This window comes from Rhopalosiphum maidis, chromosome 3 (assembly GCF_003676215.2).
Source record: "Rhopalosiphum maidis isolate BTI-1 chromosome 3, ASM367621v3, whole genome shotgun sequence".
Lineage (NCBI taxonomy): Eukaryota > Metazoa > Arthropoda > Insecta > Hemiptera > Aphididae > Rhopalosiphum > Rhopalosiphum maidis.
This window is the reverse complement of record NC_040879.1, coordinates 61786022-61802554: the sequence shown is the minus strand read 5'-3', so window position 1 is coordinate 61802554 and position 16533 is coordinate 61786022. Positions and strand designations below refer to the sequence as shown.

Here is a 16533-nt window from a genome sequence, read left to right as displayed (position 1 = left end):
TTTATGCAATGTGTGTGTAATGGTTATTGAATATAATTGATAATAAATTAATAGTTGTGAAACAATTGTTATTTGTTATATATATGAATAAAAGATTAGTAAACACTTATAGCTTGTAATTTTTATTGTTCTTATTTACCTATGCTATAAAAATCTTTTATTTAGACTATACATAAATGATAATTTTGATAAAAATTACAATTCACATTTTCAACTGTTTATAGAAGAATTAATCATTAAGTCAATATTAACACCAACAGAGGGCGGGAGGTTCCCCATACCTTGGTCGACGGCTGACCTGCCACAGGAAGAATCTAGTTGGTTGTGTGCCGTTCACCGTTCCACTGGTCTCCGGAGTGGGGCGGTATATTTATTAGGCTTTTGACCGAATGTCTTGTACATTTACGAAAGAATATTTATAATATCAACGAATTGTTCATATTTTACGCCCGAAGTTAACACAAGTCAGTGTCCTGATCCTCGACCAATGCATTAAGAAAATGATTTAAATTTATCATTGAAAATTATCATCAAATTCATATGGAAAAGGGGTATTTTTCAGTTATTGTACAAGTGTATTCTTTTTTTAAAAGTACAAAACATTCTGTTAATTTGTACAATCTTTTATGGCTTATCATAATTATTATTTGTTATCATCTGTTTATGCTTAAATTTCGTATCTTTTTACAGTTTTACATTCGTACTTGTGTTAAAGTTTCAACTGTAAATAGTTTTCAATTATTTTGTATTAAAAATGAAGGTTGTCTGTTAGTTTTTGTTGTGATTGTTTCAATTTCTAAATTATCCAGTGTTGTCCACGCACTAGTTGTTATAGAATTATTTTCGTTCTCCTTATGGTGTGTAGTAGTGACGATTGGATTAAGTAAATGATTGTTTTTTAGCATTATTAACTTCCATGTAATTCATTGATGCTGATACTTCATAAACACTATAACATGCTTTTAAATGACAGTTTGACTCGTGTTATAAATTCATATTTTAAACTGCTTATGAAACACTCATTCTCAATTAGTTCTCCACTAATTTTACATATTTAACTGACTACATTTTTTCAGATTGCAGTGCAGCAGTTCAATCAAGGCTTGCTGAGACAGGAATTTGCATTTATACCACTTTGGAAATATCAACATCTTATTTTGAAAATAAACTAGAAGATACTTATAATAACAATAATGGTCTTTTGCAAGGTACGTGTAATAATAACCGTATGTAATTGATAGCAACTTAATATTAGTGAAACAAAAAGTAAATATAATGAAACCAAGACCAATGAATTAGGTAAATGATTCTTATTAAGCATTATTAATTCCGTGTATTTCATTGATGCTGATACTTCATAAACACTATAAACATGCTTTTAAATGACAATTTTGACTCGTGTTATAAATTCATATTTTAAACTGCTTATAAAAAAACACTCAATTCTCAATTAATTCTCCACTAATTTTACATATTTAACTGACTACATTTTTTTCAGATTGCAGTGCAGCAGTTCATTCAAGGCATGCTGAGACAGGAATTTGCATTCATACCACTTTGGGAAAGTATCAACATCTTATTTTGAAAATAAACTAGAAGATATTGATAATAATATTGGATTTATGCAATGTGTGTGTAATGGTTATTGAATATAATTGATAGCAAATTAATACTAGTGAAACAAAAATTAGTATCATGAAACCAAGATCAATGAATTAAGTAAATGATTCTTATTTAGCATTATTAACTTCCATGTATTTTGTTGATGCTGATACTTCATAAACACTATAAAAACATGTTTTTATATGATAATATTAATGTAAATTACAAATTCAAATTTTTTATGGCTTATGAAATACTCAATTCTCAATTTAGTGTCTTGAAAGTTTGACCACTAGAAAGAGAATATGTTTCTTATTTAGCATTAATTACTTTCATACATTTCATTTAAGCCAATACTTCATAAACACTATAAAACATGTTTTTATATGGTAAATTTGCGTATTTTACAAATTCATTTTTTAATTGCTTATAAAATACTCAATTCTCATATTAGTATCTTGAAACCTTGACCACTAGAAAGAGAATATGTTTTCTGATTTAGGATTAATTACTTTCATACATTTCATTTAATCCAATACTTCATAAACACTATAAAACATTTTTTTATATGATAATATTAATGTAAATTACAAATTCAAATTTTTTATGGCTTATGAAATACTCAATTCTCAATTTAGTAGTCTTGAAAGCTTTGACCACTAGAAGAGAATATTGTTTCTTATTTAGCATTAATTACTTTCATACTATTCATTCATTAATCCAATTACTTCATAAACTCTATAAAACATTGTTTTATATGGAAATTTGACTGTATTTTACAAATTCATTTTTTTAATTGCTTATAAAATACTCAATTCTCATTATAGTATCTTGAAACCTTGCACCACTAGAAAGAGAATTTGTTTCTTATTTAGGATTAATTACTTTCATACATTACATTAATGCCAATGTTTCATAAACTACTATAAAACATGTTTTATATGGTAAATTTGACGTATATTAAAAATTCATTTTTTAATTGCTTATAAAATACTCAATTCTCATGTTAGTACTTGAAACCTTCACCACTAGAAAGAGAATTTGTTTCTATTTAGCATTAATAACTTATCATACATTACATTTAAGCCAATGTTCATAAACACTATAAAAACATGTTTTTATATGGTAAATTTGACGTATTTTACAATTCATTTTTTAATTGCTTATAAAATACTCAATTCTCATAGTTAGTATCTTGAAACCTTACCACTAGGAAAGAGAATATGTTTCTTATTTAGCATTAATTACTTTCATACATTTCATTTAATCCAATACTTCATAAACACTATAAAACTTGTTTTTATATGATAATTTTGGAGTATATTAAAAATTCAAATTTTTTATGGCTTATGAAACACTCAATTCTCAATTAATTGACATGAAACCAACACCATTAAATTATGTAAATGATTCTTATTTAACTTTATTAACTTCCATGTAATTCATTGATGCTGATACTTCAAAAACACTATAAACATGCTTTTAAATGACAATTTTGACTCGTGTTATAAATTCATATTTTAAACTGCTTATTAAACACTCATTTCTCAATTAATTCTCCACCAATCTTACAAATTTAACTGACTACATTTTTTCAGATTGCAGTGCAGCAGTTCACCCAAGGCTTGCTGAGACAGAAATTTGCATTCATACCACTTTGGGAAAGTATCAACATCTTATTTTGAAAATAAACTAGAAGATACTGATAATAATATTGGATTTATGCAATGTGTGTGTAATGGTTATTGAATATAATTGATAATAAATTAATAGTTGTGAAACAATTGTTATTTGTTATATATATGAATAAAAGATTAGTAAACACTTTTAGCTTGTAATTTTTATTCTTCTTATTTACCTATGCTATAAAAATCTTTTATTTAGACTATACATAAATGATAATTTTGATAAAAATTACAAATTCACATTTTCAACTGTTTATAGAAGAATTAATCATTAAGTCAATATTAACACCAACAGAGGGCGGGAGGTTCCCCATACCTTGGTCGACGGCTGACCTGCCACAGGAAGAATCTAGTTGGTTGTGTGCCGTTCACCGTTCCACTGGTCTCCGGAGTGGGGCGGTATATTTATTAGGCTTTTGACCGAATGTCTTGTACATTTACGAAAGAATATTTATAATATCAACGAATTGTTCATATTTTACGCCCGAAGTTAACACAAGTCAGTGTCCTGATCCTCGACCAATGCATTAAGAAAATGATTTAAATTTATCATTGAAAAATTATCATCAAATTCATATGGAAAAGGGGTATTTTTCAGTTATTGTACAAGTGTATTCTTTTTTTAAAAGTACAAAACATTCTGTTAATTTGTACAATCTTTTATGGCTTATCATAATTATTATTTGTTATCATCTGTTTATGCTTAAATTTCGTATCTTTTTACAGTTTTACATTCGTACTTGTGTTAAAGTTTCAACTGTAAATAGTTTTCAATTATTTTGTATTAAAAATGAAGGTTGTCTGTTAGTTTTTGTTGTGATTGTTTCAATTTCTAAATTATCCAGTGTTGTCCACGCACTAGTTGTTATAGAATTATTTTCGTTCTCCTTATGGTGTGTAGTAGTGACGATTGGATTAAGTAAATGATTGTTTTTTAGCATTATTAACTTCCATGTAATTCATTGATGCTGATACTTCATAAACACTATAAACATGCTTTTAAATGACAATTTTGACTCGTGTTATAAATTCATATTTTAAACTGCTTATGAAACACTCAATTCTCAATTAATTCTCCACTAATTTTACATATTTAACTGACTACATTTTTTTCAGATTGCAGTGCAGCAGTTCAATCAAGGCTTGCTGAGACAGGAATTTGCATTTATACCACTTTGGAAAATATCAACATCTTATTTTGAAAATAAACTAGAAGATACTTATAATAACAATAATGGTCTTTTGCAAGGTACGTGTAATAATAACCGTATGTAATTGATAGCAACTTAATATTAGTGAAACAAAAAGTAAATATCATGAAACCAAGACCAATGAATTAGGTAAATGATTCTTATTAAGCATTATTAATTCCGTGTATTTCATTGATGCTGATACTTCATAAACACTATAAACATGCTTTTAAATGACAATTTTGACTCGTGTTATAAATTCATATTTTAAACTGCTTATAAAAAACACTCAATTCTCAATTAATTCTCCACTAATTTTACATATTTAACTGACTACATTTTTTCAGATTGCAGTGCAGCAGTTCATTCAAGGCTTGCTGAGACAGGAATTTGCATTCATACCACTTTGGGAAAGTATCAACATCTTATAAAAAATAGAAGATATTGATAATAATATTGGATTTATGCAATGTGTGTGTAATGGTTATTGAATATAATTGATAGCAAATTAATACTAGTGAAACAAAAAATTAGTATCATGAAACCAAGATCAATGAATTAAGTAAATGATTCTTATTTAGCATTATTAACTTCCATGTATTTTTGTTGATGCTGATACTTCATAAACACTATAAAACATGTTTTTATATGGTAATTTGGCGTATATTACAAATTCAAATTTTTTATGGCTTATGAAATACTCAATTCTCATTTAGTATCTTGAAACCTTGACCACTAGAAAGAGAATATGTTTCTTATTTAGCATTAATTACTTTCATACATTTCATTTAAGCCAATACTTCATAAACACTATAAAACATGTTTTTATATGGTAAATTTGACGTATTTTACAAATTCATTTTTTTAATTGCTTATAAAATACTCAATTCTCATGTTAGTATCTTGAAACCTTGACCACTAGAAAGAGAATATGTTTCTTATTTAGCATTAATTACTTTCATACATTTCATTTAATCCAATACTTCATAAACACTATAAAACATGTTTTTATATGGTAAATTTGGCGTATTTTACAAATTCATTTTTTTAATTGCTTATAAAATACTCAATTCTCATGTTAGTATCTTGAAACCTTCACCACTAGAAAGAGAATATGTTTCTTATTTAGCATTAATTACTTTCATACATTTCATTTAATCCAATGTTTCATAAACACTATAAAACTTGTTTTTATATGATAATTTTGGAGTATATTAAAAATTCAAATTTTTATGGCTTATGAAACACTCAATTCTCAATAATTGACATGAAACCAACACCATTAAATTATGTAAATGATTCTTATTTAACTTTATTAACTTCCATGTAATTCATTGATGCTGATACTTCATAAACACTATAAACATGCTTTTAAATGACAATTTTGACTCGTGTTATAAATTCATATTTTAAACTGCTTATTAAACACTCATTTCTCAATTAATTCTCCACCAATCTTACAAATTTAACTGACTACATTTTTTCAGATTGCAGTGCAGCAGTTCACCCAAGGCTTGCTGAGACAGAAATTTGCATTCATACCACTTTGGGAAAGTATCAACATCTTATTTTGAAAATAAACTAGAAGATACTGATAATATTATTGGATTTATGCAATGTGTGTGTAATGGTTATTGAATATAATTGATAATAAATTAATAGTTGTGAAACAATTGTTATTTGTTATATATATGAATAAAAGATTAGTAAACACTTTTAGCTTGTAATTTTTATTTTCTTATTTACCTATGCTATAAAAATCTTTTATTTAGACTATACATAAATGATAATTTTGATAAAAATTACAAATTCACATTTTCAACTGTTTATAGAAGAATTAATCATTAAGTCAATATTAACACCAACAGAGGGCGGGAGGTTCCCCATACCTTGGTCGACGGCTGACCTGCCACAGGAAGAATCTAGTTGGTTGTGTGCCGTTCACCGTTCCACTGGTCTCCGGATTGGGGCGGTATATTTATTAGGCTTTTGACCGAATGTCTTGTACATTTACGAAAGAATATTTATAATATCAACGAATTGTTCATATTTTACGCCCGAAGTTAACACAAGTCAGTGTCCTGATCCTCGACCAATGCATTAAGAAAATGATTTAAATTTATCATTGAAAAATTATCATCAAATTCATATGGAAAAGGGGTATTTTTCAGTTATTGTACAAGTGTATTCTTTTTTTAAAAGTACAAAACATTCTGTTAATTTGTACAATCTTTTATGGCTTATCATAATTATTATTTGTTATCATGTTATGCTTAAATTTCGTATCTTTTACAGTTTTACATTCGTACTTGTGTTAAAGTTTCAACTGTAAATAGTTTTCAATTATTTTGTATTAAAAATGAAGGTTGTCTGTTAGTTTTTTGTTGTGATTGTTTCAATTTCTAAATTATCCAGTGTTGTCCACGCACTAGTTGTTATAGAATTATTTTCGTTTCCTTATGGTGTGTAGTAGTGACGATTGGATTAAGTAAATGATTGTTTTTTAGCATTATTAACTTCCATGTAATTCATTGATGCTGATACTTCATAAACACTATAAACATGCTTTTAAATGACAATTTTGACTCGTGTTATAAATTCATATTTAAACTGCTTATGAAACACTCAATTCTCAATTAATTCTCCACTAATTTTACATATTTAACTGACTACATTTTTTTCAGATTGCAGTGCAGCAGTTCAATCAAGGCTTGCTGAGACAGGAATTTGCATTTATACCACTTTGGAAAATATCAACATCTTATTTTGAAAATAAACTAGAAGATACTTATAATAACAATAATGGTCTTTGCAAGGTTGTGTGTAATAATAACCGTATGTAATTGATAGCAATTAATATTAGTGAAACAAAAAGTAAATATAATGAAACCAAGACCAATGAATTAGGTAAATGATTCTTATTAGCATTATTAATTCCATGTATTTTTGATGCTGATACTTCATAAACACTATAAACATGCTTTTAAATGACAATTTTGACTCGTGTTATAAATTCATATTTTAAACTGCTTATAAAAAAACTCAATTCTCAATTAATTCTCCACTAATTTTACATATTTAACTGACTACATTTTTTTCAGATTGCAGTGCAGCAGTTCATTCAAGGCTTGCTGAGACAGAATTTGCATTCATACCACTTTGGGAAAGTATCAACATCTTATTTTGAAAATAAACTAGAAGATATTGATAATAATATTGGATTTATGCAATGTGTGTGTAATGGTTATTGAATATAATTGATAATAAATTAATATATTGTGAAACAATTGTTATTGTTATATATATGAATAAAAGATTAGTAAACATTTTAGCTTGTAATTTTATTCTTTTATTTACCTATGCTATAAAAATCTTTTATTTAGACTATACATAAATGATTATTTTGATAAAAATTACAAATTCACTTTCAACTGTTTATAGAAGAATTAATCATTAAGTCAATATTAACACCAACAGAGGGCGGGAGGTTCCCCATACTTGGTCGACGGCTGACCTGCCACAGGAAGAATCTAGTTGGTTGTGTGCCGTTCACCGTTCCACTGGTCTCCGGAGTGGGGCGGTATTTATTAGGCTTTTGACCGAATGTCTTGTACATTTACGAAAGAATATTATAATATCAACGAATTGTTCATATTTTACGCCCGAAGTTAACACAAGTCAGTGTCCTGATCCTCGACCAATGCATTAAGAAAATGATTAAATTTATCATTGAAAAATTATCATCAAATTCATATGGAAAAGGGGTATTTTTCAGTTATTGTACAAGTGTATTCTTTTTTAAAAGTACAAACATTCTGTTAATTGTACAATCTTTTATGGCTTATCATAATTATTATTTGTTATCATCTGTTGATGCTTAAATTCGTATCTTTTACAGTTTACATTCGTACTTGTGTTAAAGTTTCAACTGTAAATAGTTTTCAAATTTTTGTTTTTTTTTATATTAAAATGAAGGTTGTCTGTTAGTTTTTGTTGTGATTGTTTCAATTTCTAAATTATCCAGTGTTGTCCACGCACTAGTTGTTATAGAATTATTTTGTTCTCCTTATGGTGTGTAGTAGTGACGATTGGATTAAATAAATGATTGTTTTTTAGCATTATTAACTTCCATGTAATTCATTGATGCTGATACTTCATAAACACTATAAACATGCTTTTAAATGACAATTTTGACTCGTGTTATAAATTCATATTTTAAACTGCTTATGAAACACTCAATTCTCAATTAATCTCCACTAATTTTACATATTTAACTGACTACATTTTTTTCAGATTGCAGTGCAGCAGTTCAATCAAGGCTTGCTGAGACAGGAATTTGCATTTATACCACTTTGGAAAATATCAACATCTTATTTTGAAAATAAACTAGAAGATACTTATAATAACAATAATGGTCTTTTGCAAGGTACGTGTAAATAACGTATGTAATTGATAGCAATTAATATTAGTGAAACAAAAGAAATATGAAACCAAGACCAATGAATTAGGTAAATGATTCTTATTAAGCATTATTAATTCCGTGTATTTCATTGATGCTGATACTTCATAAACACTAACAAACATGCTTTTAAATGACAATTTTGACTCGTGTTATAAATTCATATTTTAAACTGCTATAAAAAAACACTCAATTCTCAATTAATCTCCACTAATTTACATATTAACTGACTACATTTTTTCAGATTGCAGTGCAGCAGTTCATTCAAGGCTTGCTGAGACAGAATTTGCATTCATACCACTTTGGGAAAGTATCAACATCTTATTTTGAAAATAAACTAGAAGATATTGATAATAATATTGGATTTATGCAATGTGTGTGTAATGGTTATTGAATATAATTGATAGCAAATTAATACTAGTGAAACAAAAATTAGTATCATGAAACCAAGATCAATGAATTAAGTAAATGATTCTTATTTAGCATTATTAACTTCCATGTATTTTTGTTGATGCTGATACTTCATAAACACTATAAAACATGTTTTTAATGGTTAATTTGGCGTATATTAAAATTCAAATTTTTCATGGCTTATGAAACTCAATTCTCTTGTAGTATCTTGAAACCTTGACCACTAGAAAGAGAATTGGATCTGATTTAGCATTAATTACTTTCATACATTACATTTAAGCAATGTTCATAAACTCTATAAAACATGTTTTTATATGGTAAATGGCGTATTTTACAAATTCATTTTTTAATTGCTTATAAATACTCAATTCTCATGTAGTATCTTGAAACCTTGACCACTAGAAAGAGAATATGTTTCTTATTTAGCATTAATTACTTTCATACATTTCATTAATGCCAATACTTCATAAACACTATAAAACATGTTTTTATATGATAATTTGAGTATATTAAAAATTCATTTTTTTAATGCTTATAAAATACTATTCTCATGTTAGTATCTTGAAACCTTGACCACTAGAAAGAGAATTTGTTTCTTATTTAGCATTAATAACTTTCATACATTTCATTTAAGCCAATGTTTCATAAACACTATAAAACATGTTTTTATATGGTAAATTTGGCGTATTTTACAAATTCATTTTTTAATTGCTTATAAAATACTCAATTCTCATGTTAGTATCTTGAAACCTTGACCACTAGAAAGAGAATTTGTTTCTTATTTAGCATTAATTACTTTCATACATTTCATTAATGCCAATGTTTCATAAACACTATAAAACATGTTTTTATATGGTAAATTTGACGTATTTACAAATTCATTTTTTTAATGCTTATAAAATACTCAATTCTCATGTTAGTACTTGAAACTTCACCACTAGAAAGAGAATTTGTTTTTATTTAGCATTATTAATAACTATCATACATTTCATTTAAGCCAATGTTTCATAAACTCTATAAAACATGTTTTTATATGGTAAATGGCGTATTTACAAATTCATTTTTTAATTGCTTTAAAATACTCAATTCTCATGTTAGTATCTTGAAACCTTCACCACTAGAAAGAGAATTTGTTTCTTATTTAGCATTAATACTTTCACATTTCATTAATCCAATGTTTCATAAACTCTATAAAACTTGTTTTTATATGATAATTTTGGAGTATATTAAAAATTCAAATTTTTATGGCTTATGAAACACTCAATTCTCAATTAATTGACATGAAACCAACACCATTAAATTATGTAAATGATTCTTATTTAACTTTATTAACTTCCATGTAATTCATTGATTGATGCTGATACTTCAAAAACACTATAAACATGCTTTTAAATGACAATTTTGACTCGTGTTATAAATTCATATTTTAAACTGCTTATTAAACACTCATTTCTCAATTAATTCTCCACCAATCTTACAAATTTAACTGACTACATTTTTTCAGATTGCAGTGCAGCAGTTCACCCAAGGCTTGCTGAGACAGAAATTTGCATTCATACCACTTTGGGAAAGTATCAACATCTTATTTTGAAAATAAACTAGAAGATACTGATAATAATATTGGATTTATGCAATGTGTGTGTAATGGTTATTGAATATAATTGATAATAAATTAATAGTTGTGAAACAATTGTTATTTGTTATATATATGAATAAAAGATTAGTAAACACTTTTAGCTTGTAATTTTATTCTTCTTATACCTATGCTATAAAAATCTTTTATTTAGACTATACATAAATGATAATTTTGATAAAAATTACAAATTCACATTTTCAACTGTTTATAGAAGAATTAATCATTAAGTCAATATTAACACCAACAGAGGGCGGGAGGTTCCCCATACCTTGGTCGACGGCTGACCTGCCACAGGAAGAATCTAGTTGGTTGTGTGCCGTTCACCGTTCCACTGGTCTCCGGAGTGGGGCGGTATATTTATTAGGCTTTTGACCGAATGTCTTGTACATTTACGAAAGAATATTTATAATATCAACGAATTGTTCATATTTACGCCCGAAGTTAACACAAGTCAGTGTCCTGATCCTCGACCAATGCATTAAGAAAATGATTTAAATTTATCATTGAAAAATTATCATCAAATTCATATGGAAAAGGGGTATTTTTCAGTTATTGTACAAGTGTATTCTTTTTTTAAAAGTACAAAACATTCTGTTAATTTGTACAATCTTTTATGGCTTATCATAATTATTATTTGTTATCATCTGTTTATGCTTAAATTTCGTATCTTTTTACAGTTTTACATTCGTACTTGTGTTAAAGTTTCAACTGTAAATAGTTTTCAATTATTTTGTATTAAAAATGAAGGTTGTCTGTTAGTTTGTTTGTGATTGTTTCAATTTCTAAATTATCCAGTGTTGTCCACGCACTAGTGTTATAGAATTATTTTCGTTCTCCTTATGGTGTGTAGTAGTGACGATTGGATTAAGTAAATGATTGTTTTTTAGCATTATTAACTTCATGTAATTCATTGATGCTGATACTTCATAAACACTAAAACATGCTTTTAAATGACAATTTTGACTCGTGTTATAAATTCATATTTTAAACTGCTTATGAAACACTCAATTCTCAATTAGTTCTCCACTAATTTTACATATTTAACTGACTACATTTTTTTCAGATTGCAGTGCAGCAGTTCAATCAAGGCTTGCTGAGACAGGAATTTGCATTTATACCACTTTGGAAAATATCAACATCTTATTTGAAAATAAACTAGAAGATACTTAAATAACAATAATGGTCTTTTGCAAGGTACGTGTAATAATAACCGTATGTAATTGATAGCAACTTAATTAGTGAAACAAAAAGTAAATATAATGAAACCAAGACCAATGAATTAGGTAAATGATTCTTATTAAGCATTATTAATTCATGTATTTCATTGATGCTGATACTTCATAAACACTATAAACATGCTTTTAAATGACAATTTTGACTCGTGTTATAAATTCATATTTTAAACTGCTTATAAAAAACACTCAATTCTCAATTAATTCTCCACTAATTTCATATATTTAACTGACTACATTTTTTCAGATTGCAGTGCAGCAGTTCATTCAAGGCTTGCTGAGACAGGAATTTGCATTCATACCACTTTGGGAAAGTATCAACATCTTATTTTGAAAATAAACTAGAAGATATTGATAATAATATTGGATTTATGCAATGTGTGTGTAATGGTTATTGAATATAATTGATAATAAATTAATAGTTGTGAAACAATTGTTATTTGTATATATATGATAAAGATTAGTAAACACTTTAGCTTGTAATTTTTATTCTTCTTATTTACCTATGCTATAAAAATCTTTTATTTAGATATACATAAATGATTATTTTGGATAAAAATTACAAATTCACATTTTCAACTGTTTATAGAAGAATTAATCATTAAGTCAATATTAACACCAACAGAGGGCGGGAGGTTCCCCATACCTTGGTCGACGGCTGACTGCCACAGGAGAATCTAGTTGGTTGTGTGCCGTTCACCGTTCACTGGTCTCCGGAGTGGGGCGGTATGTTTATTAGGCTTGACGAATGTCTTGTACATTTACGAAAGAATATTTATAATATCAACGAATTGTTCATATTTACGCCGAAGTTAACACAAGTCAGTGTCCTGATCCTCGACCAATGCATTAGAAAATGATTTAAATTTATCATTGAAAAATTATCATCAAATTCATTTGGAAAAGGGTTTATTTTTCAGTTATTGTACAGTGTATTCTTTTTTTTTAAAAGTACAAAACATTCTGTTAATTGTACAATCTTTTATGGCTTATCATAATTATTATTTGTTATCATCTGTTGATGCTTAAATTTGTATCTTTTTACAGTTTACATTCGTACTTGTGTTAAAGTTTCAACTGTAAATAGTTTTCAATTATTTTGTATAAAAATGAAGGTTGTCTGTTAGTTTGTTGTGATTGTTTCAATTCTAAATTATCCAGTGTTGTCCACGCACTAGTTGTTATAGAATTATTTTCGTTCTCCTTATGGTGTGTAGTAGTGACGATTGATTAAATAAATGATTGTTTTAGCATTATTAACTTCCATGTAATTCATTGATGCTGATACTTCATAAACACTATAAACATGCTTTTAAATGACAATTTTGACTCGTGTTATAAATTCATATTTTAAACTGCTTATGAAACACTCAATTCTCAATTAATTCTCCACTAATTTACATATTTAACTGACTACATTTTTTTCAGATTGCAGTGCAGCAGTTCAATCAAGGCTTGCTGAGACAGGAATTTGCATTTATACCACTTTGGAAAATATCAACATCTTATTTTGAAAATAAACTAGAAGATACTTATAATAACAATAATGGTCTTTGCAAGGTACGTGTAATAATAACCGTATGTAATTGATAGCAAATTAATATTAGTGAAACAAAAAGTAAATATAATGAAACCAAGACCATGAATTAGGTAAATGATTCTTATTAAGCATTATTAATTCCGTGTATTTCATTGATGCTGATACTTCATAAACACTATAAACATGCTTTTAAATGACAATTTTGACTCGTGTTATAAATTCATATTTTAAACTGCTTATAAAAAAACACTCAATTCTCAATTAATTCTCCACTAATTTTACATATTTAACTGACTACATTTTTTCAGATTGCAGTGCAGCAGTTCATTCAAGGCTTGCTGAGACAGGAATTTGCATTCATACCACTTGGGAAAGTATCAACATCTTATTTTGAAAATAAACTAGAAGATATTGATAATAATATTGGATTTATGCAATGTGTGTGTAATGGTTATTGAAATAATTGATAGCAAATAATACTAGTGAAACAAAAAATTAGTATCATGAAACCAAGATCAATGAATTAAGTAAATGATTCTTATTTAGCATTATTAACTTCCATGTATTTTGTTGATTTTTGATGCTGATACTTCATAAACACTATAAAACATGTTTTATATGGTTAATTTGGCGTATATTAAAATTCAAATTTTTATGGCTTATGAAACACTCAATTCTCATGTTAGTATCTTGAAACCTTGACCACTAGAAAGAGAATTGATCTGATTTAGCATTAATTACTTTCATACATTCATTTAATCCAATATTCATAAACACTATAAAACATGTTTTTATATGATAATATTAATGTAAATTACAAATTCAAATTTTTATGGCTTATGAAATACTCAATTCTCATTTAGTATCTTGAAACCTTGACCACTAGAAAGAGAATAGTTTCTTATTTAGCATTAAACTTTCATACATTTCATTTAATCCAATACTTCATAAACACTATAAAACATGTTTTATATGTAAATTTGGCGTATTTTACAAATTCAAATTTTTAATGGCTTATGAAATACTCAATTCTCATGTTAGTATCTTGAAACCTTGACCACTAGAAAGAGAAAATTGTTTCTGATTTAGCATTAATTACTTTCATACATTTCATTAAGCCAATGTTTCATAAACACTATAAAACATGTTTTTATATGGTAAATTGACGTATTTTACAAATTCATTTTTTAATTGCTTATAAAATACTCAATTCTCATATTAGTATCTTGAAACCTTGACCACTAGAAAGAGAATATGTTTCTGATTTAGCATTAATTACTTTCATACATTTCATTTAATCCAATACTTCATAAACACTATAAAACATGTTTTATATGATAATATTATGTAATTACAAATTCAAATTTTTTATGGCTTATGAAATACTCAATTCTCAATTTAGTGTCTTGAAACCTTGACCACTTGAAAGAGAATATGTTTCTTATTTAGGATTAATTCCTTTCATACATTTCATTTAATCCAATACTTCATAAACACTATAAAACATGTTTTTATATGGTAAATTTGGCGTATTTACAAATTCATTTTTTTAATTGCTTATAAAATACTCAATTCTCATGTTAGTATCTTGAAACCTTCACCACTAGAAAGAGAATTTGTTTCTTATTTAGCATTAACAACTATCATACATTTCATTAATGCCAATGTTTCATAAACTCTATAAAACTTGTTTTTATATGATAATTTTGGAGTATATTAAAAATTCAAATTTTATGGCTTATGAACACTCAATTCTCAATTAATTGACATGAAACCAACACCATTAAATTATGTAAATGATTCTTATTTAACTTTATTAACTTCCATGTAATTCATTGATGCTGATACTTCAAAAACACTATAAACATGCTTTTAAATGACAATTTGACTCGTGTTATAAATTCATATTTTAAACTGCTTATTAAACACTCATTTCTCAATTAATTCTCCACCAATCTTACAAATTTAACTGACTACATTTTTTCAGATTGCAGTGCAGCAGTTCACCCAGGCTTGCTGAGACAGAAATTTGCATTCATACCACTTTGGGAAAGTATCAACATCTTATTTTGAAAATAAACTAGAAGATACTGATAATATATTGGATTTATGCAATGGTGTGTAATGGTTATTGAATATAATTGATAATAAATTAATAGTGTGAAAAATTTGTTATTTGTTATATATATGAATAAAGATTAGTAAACATTATAGCTTGTAATTTTTATTGTTATATTTACCTATGCTATAAAATCTTTTATTTAGACTATACATAAATGATAATTTTGATAAAAATTACAAATTCACATTTTCAACTGTTTATAGAAGAATTAATCATTAAGTCAATATTAACACCAACAGAGGGCGGGAGGTTCCCCATACCTTGGTCGACGGCTGACCTGCCACAGGAAGAATCTAGTTGGTTGTGTGCCGTTCACCGTTCCACTGGTCTCCGGATTGGGGCGGTATATTTTATTAGGCTTTTGACCGAATGTTTGTACATTTACGAAAGAATATTTATAATATCAACGAATTGTTCATATTTTACGCCCGAAGTTAACACAAGTCAGTGTCCTGATCCTCGACCAATGCATTAAGAAATGATTTAAATTTATCATTGAAAAATTATCATCAAATTCATATGGAAAGGGGTATTTTTCAGTTATTGTACAAGTGTATTCTTTTTTAAAAGTACAAAACATTCTGTTAATTTGTACATCTTTATGGCTTATAATATTATATTGTTATCATCTGTTTTATGCTTAAATTTCGTATTTT

At 27.0% G+C, this 16533-nt stretch overlaps 1 protein-coding gene across 1 annotated transcript in view; it reads right to left on the bottom strand.

The window, feature by feature from the left end:
* Positions 1-16533, bottom strand: part of LOC113558054 (cytosolic carboxypeptidase 6-like) — a 70662-nt gene that overhangs the window by 53909 nt on the left and 220 nt on the right. The gene's annotated exons all lie outside the window — the stretch shown is intronic.